Genomic DNA, 14,130 nt, shown 5'->3' with positions numbered 1-14,130 from the left:
CCTGTATCCACCTCTAGACTTCCCCTGTTCCCTGTATCCACCTCTAGAATTCCCCTGTTTCCACCGCTAGATTTTCCCCTGTTTCCACCTTTAGACTTCCCCTGTGTCCTGTATTCAACTCTAGAATTTCCCTGTTCCATGTATCCACCTCTAGACTTCCCCTGACCCCTGTATCCACCTCTAGACTTCCCCTGTTCCCTGTATCCACCTCTAGACCTTCCCTGTTTCCACCTCTAGACTTCCCCTGTTTCCACCTCTAGACTTCCCCTGTGTCCTGTATCCACCTCTAGACTTCCCCTGTGTCCTGTATCCACCTCTAGACTTCCCCTGTGTCCTGTTTCCACCTCTAGACGTCCCCTGGTTTTTGTTTCCACCTCTAGACTTCCCCTGTGTCCTGTTTCCACCTCTAGACTTCCCCTGTGTCCTGTATCCACCTCTAGACTTCCCCTGTGTCCTGTATCCACCTCTAGACTTCCCCTGTGTCCTGTATCCACCTCTAGACTTCCCCTGTGTCCTGTATCCACCTCTAGACTTCCCCTGATTCATGTTTCCACCTCTAGACGTCCCTGGTTCCTGTTTTCACCTCTAGACTTCCCCTGTGTCCTGTATCCACCTATAGACTTCCCCTGTGCCCTGTATCCACCTCTAGACTTCCCCTGTATCCTTTATCCACCTCTAGACTTCCCCTGTGACCTGTTTCCACCTCTAGACTTCCCCTGTTTCCTGTATCCACCTCTAGACTTCCCCTGTTCCCTGTATCCACCTCTAGAATTCCCCTGTTTCCACCGCTAGATTTACCCCTGTTTCCACCTTTAGACTTCCCCTGTGTCCTGTATTCAACTCTAGAATTTCCCTGTGTCCTGTATCCACCTCTAGACTTCCCCTGTGTCCTGTATCCACCTCTAGACTTACCCTGTTCCCTGTATCCACCTCTAGACTTCCCCTGTGTCCTGTATCCACCTCTAGACTTTCCCTGTTTCCTGTATCCAACTCTAGACTTCCCCTGTACCCTGTATCCACCTCTAGACTTCCCCTGACCCCTGTATCCACCTCTAGACTTCCCCTTTCCCCTGTATCCACCTCTAGACACTCCCTGTTTCCACCTCTAGACTTCCCCTGTTTCCACCTCTAGACTTCCCCTGTTTCCTGTATCCACCTCTAGACTTCCCCTGTTTCCTGTATCCACCTCTAGACTTCCCCTGTTTCCACCTCTAGATTTTCCCCTGTTTCCACCTTTAGACTTCCCCTGTGTCCTGTATCCACCTCTATACTTCACTTGTTTCCTGTATCCACCTCTAGACTTCCCCTGTGTCCTGTATCCACCTCTAGACCTCCCCTGTGTCCTGTATCCACCTCTAGACTTCCCCTGTGTCCTGTTTCCACCTCTAGACGTCCCCTGGTTTTTGTTTCCACCTCTAGACTTCCCCTTTGTCCTGTTTCCACCTCTAGACTTCCCCTGTGTCCTGTATCCACCTCTAGACTTCCCCTGTGTCCTGTATCCACCTCTAGACTTCCCCTGTGTCCTGTATCCACCTCTAGACTTCCCCTGTGTCCTGTATCCACCTCTAGATTTCCCCTGTGTCCCGTTTCCACCTCTAGACGTCCCCTGGTCCCTGTTTCCACCTCTAGACTTCCCCTGTGTCCTGTATCCACCTATAAACTTCCCCTGTGCCCTGTATCCACCTCTAGACTTCCCCTTTATCCTTTATCCACCTCTAGACTTCCCCTGTGTCCTGTTTCCACCTCTAGACTTCCCCTGTTCCCTGTATCCACCTCTAGACTTCCCCTGTTCCCTGTATCCACCTCTAGAATTCCCCTGTTTCCACCTCTAGATTTTTCCCTGTTTCCACCTTTAGACTTCCCCTGTGTCCTGTATCCACCTCTAGAATTTCCCTGTGTCCTGTATCCACCTCTAGACTTCCCCTGTGTCCTGTATCCACCTCTAGACTTCCCCTGTTCCCTGTATCCACCTCTAGACTTCCCCTGTTCCCAGTATCCACCTCTAGACTTACCCTGTTTCCACCTCTAGACTTCCCCTGTGTCCTGTATCCACCTCTAGACTTCCCCTTTGTCCTGTATCCACCTCTATACTTCACTTGTTTCCTGTATCCACCTCTAGACTTCCCCTGTGTCCTGTATCCACCTCTAGACCTCCCCTGTGTCCTGTATCCACCTCTAGACTTCCCCTGTGTCCTGTTTCCACCTCTAGACGTCCCCTGGTTTTTGTTTCCACCTCTAGACTTCCCCTTTGTCCTGTTTCCACCTCTAGACTTCCCCTGTGTCCTGTATCCACCTCTAGACTTCCCCTGTGTCCTGTATCCACCTCTAGACTTCCCCTGTGTCCTGTATCCACCTCTAGACTTCCCCTGTGTCCTGTATCCACCTCTAGATTTCCCCTGTGTCCCGTTTCCACCTCTAGACGTCCCCTGGTCCCTGTTTCCACCTCTAGACTTCCCCTGTGTCCTGTATCCACCTATAAACTTCCCCTGTGCCCTGTATCCACCTCTAGACTTCCCCTTTATCCTTTATCCACCTCTAGACTTCCCCTGTGTCCTGTTTCCACCTCTAGACTTCCCCTGTTCCCTGTATCCACCTCTAGACTTCCCCTGTTCCCTGTATCCACCTCTAGAATTCCCCTGTTTCCACCTCTAGATTTTCCCCTGTTTCCACCTTTAGACTTCCCCTGTGTCCTGTATCCACCTCTAGAATTTCCCTGTGTCCTGTATCCACCTCTAGACTTCCCCTGTGTCCTGTATCCACCTCTAGACTTCCCCTGTTACCTGTATCCACCTCTAGACTTCCCCTGTTCCCAGTATCCACCTCTAGACTTACCCTGTTTCCACCTCTAGACTTCCCCTGTGTCCTGTATCCACCTCTAGACTTCCCCTTTGTCCTGTATCCACCTCTAGACTTCCCCTGTGTCCTGTATCCACCTCTCGACTTCCCCTGTGTCCTGTATCCACCTCTAGACTTCCCCTGTGTCCTGTATCCACCTCTAGACTTCCCCTGTTCCCTGTATCCACCTCTAGACTTCCCCTGTGTCCTGTATCCACCTCTAGACTTCCCCTGTGTCCTGTATCCAACTCTAGACTTCCCCTGTACCCTGTATCCACCTCTAGACTTCCCCTGACCCCTGTATCCACCTCTAGACTTCCCCTTTCCCCTGTATCCACCTCTAGACACTCCCTGTTTCCACCTCTAGACTTCCCCTGTTTCCACCTCTAGACTTCCCCTGTTTCCTGTATCCACCTCTAGACTTCCCCTGTTTCCTGTATCCACCTCTAGACTTCCCCTGTTTCCACCTCTAGATTTTCCCCTGTTTCCACCTTTAGACTTCCCCTGTGTCCTGTATCCACCTCTATACTTCACTTGTTTCCTGTATCCACCTCTAGACTTCCCCTGTGTCCTGTATCCACCTCTAGACCTCCCCTGTGTCCTGTTTCCACCTCTAGACGTCCCCTGGTTTTTGTTTCCACCTCTAGACTTCCCCTGTGTCCTGTTTCCACCTCTAGACTTCCCCTGTGTCCTGTATCCACCTCTAGACTTCCCCTTTGTCCTGTATCCACCTCTATACTTCACTTGTTTCCTGTATCCACCTCTAGACTTCCCCTGTGTCCTGTATCCACCTCTAGACCTCCCCTGTGTCCTGTATCCACCTCTAGACTTCCCCTGTGTCCTGTTTCCACCTCTAGACGTCCCCTGGTTTTTGTTTCCACCTCTAGACTTCCCCTTTGTCCTGTTTCCACCTCTAGACTTCCCCTGTGTCCTGTATCCACCTCTAGACTTCCCCTGTGTCCTGTATCCACCTCTAGACTTCCCCTGTGTCCTGTATCCACCTCTAGACTTCCCCTGTGTCCTGTATCCACCTCTAGATTTCCCCTGTGTCCCGTTTCCACCTCTAGACGTCCCCTGGTCCCTGTTTCCACCTCTAGACTTCCCCTGTGTCCTGTATCCACCTATAAACTTCCCCTGTGCCCTGTATCCACCTCTAGACTTCCCCTTTATCCTTTATCCACCTCTAGACTTCCCCTGTGTCCTGTTTCCACCTCTAGACTTCCCCTGTTCCCTGTATCCACCTCTAGACTTCCCCTGTTCCCTGTATCCACCTCTAGAATTCCCCTGTTTCCACCTCTAGATTTTCCCCTGTTTCCACCTTTAGACTTCCCCTGTGTCCTGTATCCACCTCTAGAATTTCCCTGTGTCCTGTATCCACCTCTAGACTTCCCCTGTGTCCTGTATCCACCTCTAGACTTCCCCTGTTCCCTGTATCCACCTCTAGACTTCCCCTGTTCCCAGTATCCACCTCTAGACTTACCCTGTTTCCACCTCTAGACTTCCCCTGTGTCCTGTATCCACCTCTAGACTTCCCCTTTGTCCTGTATCCACCTCTAGACTTCCCCTGTGTCCTGTATCCACCTCTCGACTTCCCCTGTGTCCTGTATCCACCTCTAGACTTCCCCTGTGTCCTGTATCCACCTCTAGACTTCCCCTGTTCCCTGTATCCACCTCTAGACTTCCCCTGTGTCCTGTATCCACCTCTAGACTTCCCCTGTGTCCTGTATCCAACTCTAGACTTCCCCTGTACCCTGTATCCACCTCTAGACTTCCCCTGACCCCTGTATCCACCTCTAGACTTCCCCTTTCCCCTGTATCCACCTCTAGACACTCCCTGTTTCCACCTCTAGACTTCCCCTGTTTCCACCTCTAGACTTCCCCTGTTTCCTGTATCCACCTCTAGACTTCCCCTGTTTCCTGTATCCACCTCTAGACTTCCCCTGTTTCCACCTCTAGATTTTCCCCTGTTTCCACCTTTAGACTTCCCCTGTGTCCTGTATCCACCTCTATACTTCACTTGTTTCCTGTATCCACCTCTAGACTTCCCCTGTGTCCTGTATCCACCTCTAGACCTCCCCTGTGTCCTGTTTCCACCTCTAGACGTCCCCTGGTTTTTGTTTCCACCTCTAGACTTCCCCTGTGTCCTGTTTCCACCTCTAGACTTCCCCTGTGTCCTGTATCCACCTCTAGACTTCCCCTGTGTCCTGTATCCACCTCTAGACTTCCCCTGTGTCCTGTATCCACCTCTAGACTTCCCCTGTGGCCTGTATCCACCTCTAGATTTCCCCTGTGTCCCGTTTCCACCTCTAGACGTCCCCTGGATCCTGTTTCCACCTCTAGACTTCCCCTGTGTCCTGTATCCACCTATAAACTTCCCCTGTGCCCTGTATCCACCTCTAGACTTCCCCTTTATCCTTTATCCACCTCTAGACTTCCCCTGTGTCCTGTTTCCACCTCTAGACTTCCCCTGTTCCCTGTATCCACCTCTAGACTTCCCCTGTTCCCTGTATCCACCTCTAGAATTCCCCTGTTTCCACCTCTAGATTTTCCCCTGTTTCCACCTTTAGACTTCCCCTGTGTCCTGTATCCACCTCTAGAATTTCCCTGTGTCCTGTATCCACCTCTAGACTTCCCCTGTGTCCTGTATCCACCTCTAGACTTCCCCTATTCCCTGTATCCACCTCTAGACTTCCCCTGTGTCCTGTATCCAACTCTAGACTTCCCCTGTTCCCTGTATCCACCTCTAGACTTCCCCTGTTCCCAGTATCCACCTCTAGACTTACCCTGTTTCCACCTCTAGACTTCCCCTGTGTCCTGTATCCACCTCTAGACTTCCCCTTTGTCCTGTATCCACCTCTAGACTTCCCCTGTGTCCTGTATCCACCTCTCGACTTCCCCTGTGTCCTGTATCCACATCTAGACTTCCCCTGTGTCCTGTATCCACCTCTAGACTTCCCCTGTGTCCTGTATCCACCTCTAGACTTCCCCTGATTCATGTTTCCACCTCTAGACGTCCCCTGGTTCCTGTTTTCACCTCTAGACTTCCTCTGTGTCCTGTATCCACCTATAGACTTCCCCTGTGCCCTGTATCCACCTCTAGAATTCCCCTGTATCCTTTATCCACCTCTAGACTTCCCCTGTGTCCTGTTTCCACCTCTAGAATTCCCCTGTTTCCTGTATCCACCTCTAGACTTCCCCTGTTCCCTGTATCCACCTCTAGAAACCCCTGTTTCCACCTCTAGATTTTCCCCTGTTTCCACCTTTAGACTTCCCCTGTGTCCTGTATCCAACTCTAGAATTTCCCTGTGTCCTGTATCCACCTCTAGAAACCCCTGTTTCCACCTCTAGATTTTCCCCTGTTTCCACCTTTAGACTTCCCCTGTGTCCTGTTTCCACCTTTAGACTTTCCCTGTGTCCTGTATCCACCTCTAGACTTCCCCTGTGTCCTGTATCCAACTCTAGACTTCCCCTGTTCCCTGTATCCACCTCTAGACTTCCCCTGATCCCTGTATCCACCTCTAGACTTCCCATGTTCCCTGTATCCACCTCTAGACACTCCCTGTTTCCACCTCTAGACTTCCCCTGTGTCCTGTATCCACCTCTAGACTTCCCCTGTGTCCTGTATCCACCTCTAGACTTCCCCTGATTCATGTTTCCACCTCTAGACGTCCCCTGGTTCCTGTTTTCACCTCTAGACTTCCCCTGTGTCCTGTATCCACCTATAGAATTCCCCTGTGCCCTGTATCCACCTCTAGAATTCCCCTGTATCCTTTATCCACCTCTAGACTTCCCCTGTGTCCTGTTTCCACCTCTAGAATTCCCCTGTTTCCTGTATCCACCTCTAGACTTCCCCTGTTCCCTATATCCACCTCTAGAAACCCCTGTTTCCACCTTTAGACTTCCCCTGTGTCCTGTATCCAACTCTAGAATTTCCCTGTGTCCTGTATCCACCTCTAGACTTCCCCTGTGTCCTGTATCCCCCTCTAGACTTCCCCTGTTCCCTGTATCCACCTATAGACTTCCCCTGTGTCCTGTATCCACCTCTAGACTTCCCCTGTGTCCTGTATCCAACTCTAGACTTCCCCTGTTCCCTGTATCCACCTCTAGACTTCCCCTGATCCCTGTATCCACCTCTAGACTTCCCATGTTCCCTGTATCCACCTCTAGACACTCCCTGTTTCCACCTCTAGACTTCCCCTGTTTCCTGTATCCACCTCTAGACTTCCCCTGTTCCCTGTTGCCACCTCTAGAGTTCCCCTGTTTCCACCTCTAGACTTCCCCTGTTTCCACCTCTAGACCTCCCCTGTTTCCACCTCTAGACTTCTCCTGTGTCGTGTATTCACCTCTAGACTTCCCCTGTGTCCTGTATCCACCTGTAGACTTCCCCTGTGTCCTGTATCCACCTCTATACTTCCCCTGTTTCCACCTCTAGACTTCCCTGTATCCACCTCTTGACTTCCCCTGTGTCCTGTATCCACCTATAGACTTCCCCTGTGTCCTGTTTCCACCTCTAGACTTCCCCTGTTTCCACCTCTAAACTTCACTTGTTCCCTGTTTCCACCTCTAGACTTCCCCTGTGTCCTGTATCCACCTCTAGACTTCCCCTGTGTCCTGTTTCCACCTCTAGACTTCCCCTGTGTCCTGTATCCACCTCTAGACTTCCCCTGTGTCCTGTATCCACCTCTAGACTTCCCCTGTGTCCTGTATCCACCTCTAGACTTCCCCTGTGTCATGTATCCACCTCTAGACTTCCCCTGTGTTCTGTTTCCACCAATAGACTTCCCTTGTGTCCTGTATCCACCTCTAGACGTCCCCTGTTTCCACCTCTAGACTTTCCCTGTATCCACCTCTAGACTTCCCCTGTGTCCTGTTTCCACCTCTAGACTTCCCCTGTGTCCTGTATCCACCTCTAGACTTCCCCTGTTCCCTGTATCCACCTCTAGACTTCCCCTGTTCCCTGTATCCACCTCTAGACTTCCCCTGTTCCCTGTATCCTCCTCTAGACTTCCCCTGTTCCCTGTATCCACCTCTAGACTTATCCTGTTTCCACCTCTAGACTTCCCCTGTTTCCAACTCTAGACTTCCCCTGTTTCCACCTCTAGACTTCCCCTGTGTCCTGTATCCACCTCTAGACTTCCCCTGTGTCCTGTATCCACCTCTAGACTTCCCCTGTGTCCTGTATCCACCTCTAGACTTCCCCTGTATCCACCTCTAGACTTCCCCTGTGTCCTGTTTCCACCTCTAGACTTCCCCTGTATCCACCTCTAGACTTCCCCTGTGTCCTGTATCCACCTCTAGACTTCCCATGTGTCCTGTTTCCACCTCTAGACTTCCCCTGTTTCCACCTCTAGACTTCCCTTGTGTCCTGTTTCCACCTCTAGACCTCCCCTGTTTCCACCTCTAGACTTCCCCTGTGTCCTGTATCCACCTCTAGACTTCCCCTGTGTCCTGTATCCACCTCTAGACTTCCCTTGTGTCCTGTATCCACCTCTAGACTTCCCCTGTGTCCTGTATCCACCTCTAGACTTCCCCTGTGTCCTGTATCCACCTCTAGACTTCCCCTGTGTCCTGTTTCCACCTCTAGACGTCCCCTGGTTTTTGTTTCCACCTCTAGACTTCCCCTGTGTCCTGTATCCACCTCTAGACTTCCCCTGTGTCCTGTATCCACCTCTAGACTTCCCCTGTGTCCTGTATCCACCTCTAGACTTCCCCTGTGTCCTGTTTCCATCTCTAGACCTCCCCTGTATCCACCTCTAGACTTCCCCTGTGTCCTGTTTCCACCTAGACTTCCCCTGTGTCCTGTATCCACCTCTAGACTTCCCCTGTGTTCTGTTTCCACCAATAGACTTCCCTTGTGTCCTGTATCCACCTCTAGACTTCCCTGTTTCCACCTCTAGACTTTCCCTGTATCCACCTCTAGACTTCCCCTGTGTCCTGTTTCCACCTCTAGACTTCCCCTGTGTCCTGTATCCACCTCTAGACTTCCCCTGTGTCCTGTATCCACCTCTAGACTTCCCCTGTGTCCTGTTTCCATCTCTAGACTTCCCCTGTGTCCTGTATCCACCTGTAGACTTCCCCTGTGTCCTGTATCCACCTCTATACTTCCCCTGTTTCCACCTCTAGACTTCCCTGTATCCACCTCTTGACTTCCCCTGTGTCCTGTATCCACCTATAGACTTCCCCTGTGTCCTGTTTCCACCAATAGACTTCCCTTGTGTCCTGTATCCACCTCTAGACTTCCCTGTTTCCACCTCTAGACTTTCCCTGTATCCACCTCTAGACTTCCCCTGTGTCCTGTTTCCACCTCTAGACTTCCCCTGTGTCCTGTATCCACCTCTAGACTTCCCCTGTGTCCTGTATCCACCTCTAGACTTCCCCTGTGTCCTGTTTCCATCTCTAGACTTCCCCTGTGTCCTGTATCCACCTGTAGACTTCCCCTGTGTCCTGTATCCACCTCTATACTTCCCCTGTTTCCACCTCTAGACTTCCCTGTATCCACCTCTTGACTTCCCCTGTTCCCTGTATCCACCTCTAGACCTCCCCTGTTTCCACCTCTAGACTTCTCCTGTGTCGTGTATTCACCTCTAGACTTCCCCTGTGTCCTGTATCCACCTGTAGACTTCCCCTGTGTCCTGTATCCACCTCTATACTTCCCCTGTTTCCACCTCTAGACTTCCCTGTATCCACCTCTTGACTTCCCCTGTGTCCTGTATCCACCTATAGACTTCCCCTGTGTCCTGTTTCCACCTCTAGACTTCCCCTGTTTCCACCTCTAAACTTCACTTGTTCCCTGTTTCCACCTCTAGACTTCCCCTGTGTCCTGTATCCACCTCTAGACTTCCCCTGTGTCCTGTTTCCACCTCTAGACTTCCCCTGTGTCCTGTATCCACCTCTAGACTTCCCCTGTGTCCTGTATCCACCTCTAGACTTCCCCTGTGTCCTGTATCCACCTCTAGACTTCCCCTGTGTCATGTATCCACCTCTAGACTTCCCCTGTGTTCTGTTTCCACCAATAGACTTCCCTTGTGTCCTGTATCCACCTCTAGACGTCCCCTGTTTCCACCTCTAGACTTTCCCTGTATCCACCTCTAGACTTCCCCTGTGTCCTGTTTCCACCTCTAGACTTCCCCTGTGTCCTGTATCCACCTCTAGACTTCCCCTGTTCCCTGTATCCACCTCTAGACTTCCCCTGTTCCCTGTATCCACCTCTAGACTTCCCCTGTTCCCTGTATCCTCCTCTAGACTTCCCCTGTTCCCTGTATCCACCTCTAGACTTATCCTGTTTCCACCTCTAGACTTCCCCTGTTTCCAACTCTAGACTTCCCCTGTTTCCACCTCTAGACTTCCCCTGTGTCCTGTATCCACCTCTAGACTTCCCCTGTGTCCTGTATCCACCTCTAGACTTCCCCTGTGTCCTGTATCCACCTCTAGACTTCCCCTGTATCCACCTCTAGACTTCCCCTGTGTCCTGTTTCCACCTCTAGACTTCCCCTGTATCCACCTCTAGACTTCCCCTGTGTCCTGTATCCACCTCTAGACTTCCCATGTGTCCTGTTTCCACCTCTAGACTTCCCCTGTTTCCACCTCTAGACTTCCCTTGTGTCCTGTTTCCACCTCTAGACCTCCCCTGTTTCCACCTCTAGACTTCCCCTGTGTCCTGTATCCACCTCTAGACTTCCCCTGTGTCCTGTATCCACCTCTAGACTTCCCTTGTGTCCTGTATCCACCTCTAGACTTCCCCTGTGTCCTGTATCCACCTCTAGACTTCCCCTGTGTCCTGTATCCACCTCTAGACTTCCCCTGTGTCCTGTTTCCACCTCTAGACGTCCCCTGGTTTTTGTTTCCACCTCTAGACTTCCCCTGTGTCCTGTATCCACCTCTAGACTTCCCCTGTGTCCTGTATCCACCTCTAGACTTCCCCTGTGTCCTGTATCCACCTCTAGACTTCCCCTGTGTCCTGTTTCCATCTCTAGACCTCCCCTGTATCCACCTCTAGACTTCCCCTGTGTCCTGTTTCCACCTAGACTTCCCCTGTGTCCTGTATCCACCTCTAGACTTCCCCTGTGTTCTGTTTCCACCAATAGACTTCCCTTGTGTCCTGTATCCACCTCTAGACTTCCCTGTTTCCACCTCTAGACTTTCCCTGTATCCACCTCTAGACTTCCCCTGTGTCCTGTTTCCACCTCTAGACTTCCCCTGTGTCCTGTATCCACCTCTAGACTTCCCCTGTGTCCTGTATCCACCTCTAGACTTCCCCTGTGTCCTGTTTCCATCTCTAGACCTCCCCTGTATCCACCTCTAGACTTCCCCTGGTTCCTGTTTCCACCTAGACTTCCCCTGTGTCCTGTATCCACCTCTAGACTTCCCCTGTGCTCTGTTTCCACCAATAGACTTCCCTTGTGTCCTGTATCCACCTCTAGACTTCCCCTGTTTCCACCTCTAGACTTCTCCCTGTATCCACCTCTAGACTTCCCCTGTGTCCTGTTTCCACCTCTAGACTTTCCCTGTGTCCTGTTTCCACCTCCATTTTACTCTGCAAGGTTACCCTACAACGTTAGAGTCTGTCTTCAATGCCATTTTACTCTGCAAGGTTACCCTACAACGTTAGAGTCTGTCTTCAATGCCATTTTACTCTGCAAGGTTACCCTACAACGTTAGAGTCTGTCTTCAATGCCATTTTACTCTGCAAGGTTACCCTACAACGTTAGAGTCTGTCTTCAATGCCATTTTACTCTGCAAGGTTACCCTACAACGTTAGAGTCTGTCTTCAATGCCATTTTACTCTGCAAGGTTACCCTACAACGTTAGAGTCTGTCTTCAATGCCATTTTACTCTGCAAGGTTACCCTACAACGTTAGAGTCTGTCTTCAATGCCAATGTTTAAAAGGCAACTCCCATTTGAAAACCAACCCTCTGAGAACTACCCAACCTCTCATAAATGGACCTGGTATCGATAATGATGGGACATAATGTAGCATGGCTGAAAACACACATGGAGTGGGTAGTGATGTCATCAAGAAGGAGACGGTTAGTTGAGGACACAGAGCCAATATGAAGGGCATGTTTGTCTTTGGCAGTTCTAAATGTTCAGGTAGGATGTGGACATGTTTGGCAATAATGGAGGAAGTGTCCTACTGAAACAGGAAGTTCACGCTGAGCTCAACAAGTCCATGATGGCGTGAAGAGGTCAAAGGGGAATCCTTCTACTTCCCTGTACTGTAGTTCATACTGGACATGGAGAGGTCAAAGGGGAATCCTTCTACTTCCCTGTACTGTAGTTCATACTGGACATGGAGAGGTCAAAGGGGAGTCCTCCTACTTCCCTGTACTGTAGTTCATACTGGACAGAGAGAGGTCAAAGGGGAATCCTACTACTTCCCTGTACTGTAGTTCATACTGGACACAAAACATTGTCAGTTAGATCATCCACTACGTGCCCTTTGCACCTCCTCAACTAAGTCATTATTTTCTTTAAGGAGAGAATATGCATATGACAGATGACTCCTTTGGAATGGTTGTGACATCATAGTTTCTGTTTTATTTTGATGTAAATGACCATGGAAATCAGCGAGGTATTTACAGTTCATCAAGCTCATATCCAACTGTTATATCAGAACGGGACATCCCATCCTGATGTGGCCACGGAGTGTAATGCAGTATTACCTTTCCTGTTGGAAAGAATATCACTTTATACCATTAAAATATCACACTTCCCAAAATGTTTTTCTTTCTTATATATATGAAGAAGACCTTATTTCTCCTCCTAGACTCTGAGTTTACAGCTCGACAGACACAGCACTGCAAGGAGAACAAAACGGAAATAAACGGACTCTAGTTTTAACGATCAGTGATGTTATACCAGCAGTACCTGTCCTCTGCACTGCAAAACAACTCAACATGTAAAATGGGACGTCATTTCATTTGACTTTCAAAGGTGAAATGGACAAAACATTACAATAAATTATCCCCCCCCTCACCAAAAAATTCTTACCAGACTTGGCATTCCCTTAGCATTAAAGTCAATTTAAAAAATATCCAGAATTGAGATCCAATATCCAGGGAAAGAGAGTTGTAAAGGCAGATTCAACATATCAGTTTATCTATCAGCCGGCAGTTTTACAGACCAGGGGATTAGTCTCCAACGTCATGACCCCCCCCCCCCCCACACACACACCCCATCCCTCCCCACACAGGCTTCCACCCTCCCCCTGCCTAACATCTTGGTACAGTCCAGCCAGGCTATACAGCTACAGGCTCCTCCCCACACAGGCCTCCACCCACCCCCTGCTTAACAACTTGGTACAGTCCGGCCAGGTTATACAGCTACAGGCTCCTCCCCACACAGGCCTCCACCCTCCCCCTGCTTAACAACATGGTACAGTCCAGCCAGGATATATAGCTACAGAATGAGTGGGTGGGTAGCCAGACGGAGGTGTGTCTAAATGACTACTGCCCCGTAGCACTGACATGTTCAACCTCTCCCTGACCCAGTCTGTAAAATCTCCATGTTTCAAGCAGAACACCATAGTCCCTGTCTCTATGACCACCAAGGTAACATGTCTAAATGACTACCGCCCCGTAGCACTGACATCTGTAGCCGTGAAGGGCTTTGAAAAGCTGGTCATGGTTCACATCGACAACATCATCCCAGACACCCATTCCAGTTCTCATACCGCCCCAACAGATCCACAGATGGATCAGTCTCTACTGCTCTCCACACTGGCCTCTAATACCTGGGCAAAAGGAACACCTATGTGAAAATGCTGTTCATTGACTACAGCTCAGCGTTCAACACCATAGTTGCCCTCAAAGCTCATCACTAAGCTAAGGACACTGAACACTTCCCTCTGCAACTGGATCCTGGACTTCCTGACGGGCCACCCCCAGGTGGTGAGGGTAGGTAACAACACATCCACCAAACTACCCCTCAGGGGTGCGTGCTTTGTCCCCTCCTGTACTACCCTGATTACCCATGACTTCAACACCATCATTACGTTTGCTGGACGACACAACGGTGGTAGGCCTAATCATCGGTGACAATATGCTTCAAGTTTCAAGATCACATGCACAAGTACAATGAAATGTCTTTCTTGCACACTCAAAACCCCAAGAATGCAATAGTCAATACAATGTATTACTAGAAAAAAAATGTACAATAAATAAGAATGGGAAATATGAAATACACAATAATGTCAGTAAGTAAGCTACTACAACAATATATACAGGAACTACTTAAAAAGTCAGTTCCAGTACCATGTTTACATGGACAGGGATACTGGAGTGATGGAGGTAGAT

The 14,130-nt window shown here is 50.1% G+C and overlaps 1 protein-coding gene across 2 annotated transcripts in view; it reads right to left on the bottom strand.

Annotated features, from left to right (window-relative positions):
- LOC118944531 (synaptic vesicle glycoprotein 2B-like) overlaps positions 1–12,956 on the bottom strand; it is a 106,476-nt gene extending 93,520 nt beyond the window's left edge. The window contains exon 1 of one of the 2 annotated variants that reach the window (XM_036964383.1): positions 12,827–12,956. The gene's annotated coding sequence lies outside the window, so the exon portion shown is untranslated. Of the gene's footprint in view, positions 1–12,585; positions 12,635–12,826 lie in introns of those variants that run through there. The other variant, XM_036964384.1, reaches the window with a different exon arrangement.
- Between the last annotated feature and the right edge of the window lie 1,174 nt (positions 12,957–14,130).

The sequence above is a fragment of the Oncorhynchus mykiss genome, chromosome 26, assembly GCF_013265735.2.
Source record: "Oncorhynchus mykiss isolate Arlee chromosome 26, USDA_OmykA_1.1, whole genome shotgun sequence".
NCBI lineage: Eukaryota > Metazoa > Chordata > Actinopteri > Salmoniformes > Salmonidae > Oncorhynchus > Oncorhynchus mykiss.
Note: the sequence above shows the minus strand (reverse complement) of the source record. Positions and strands in the feature narration are given on the sequence as shown.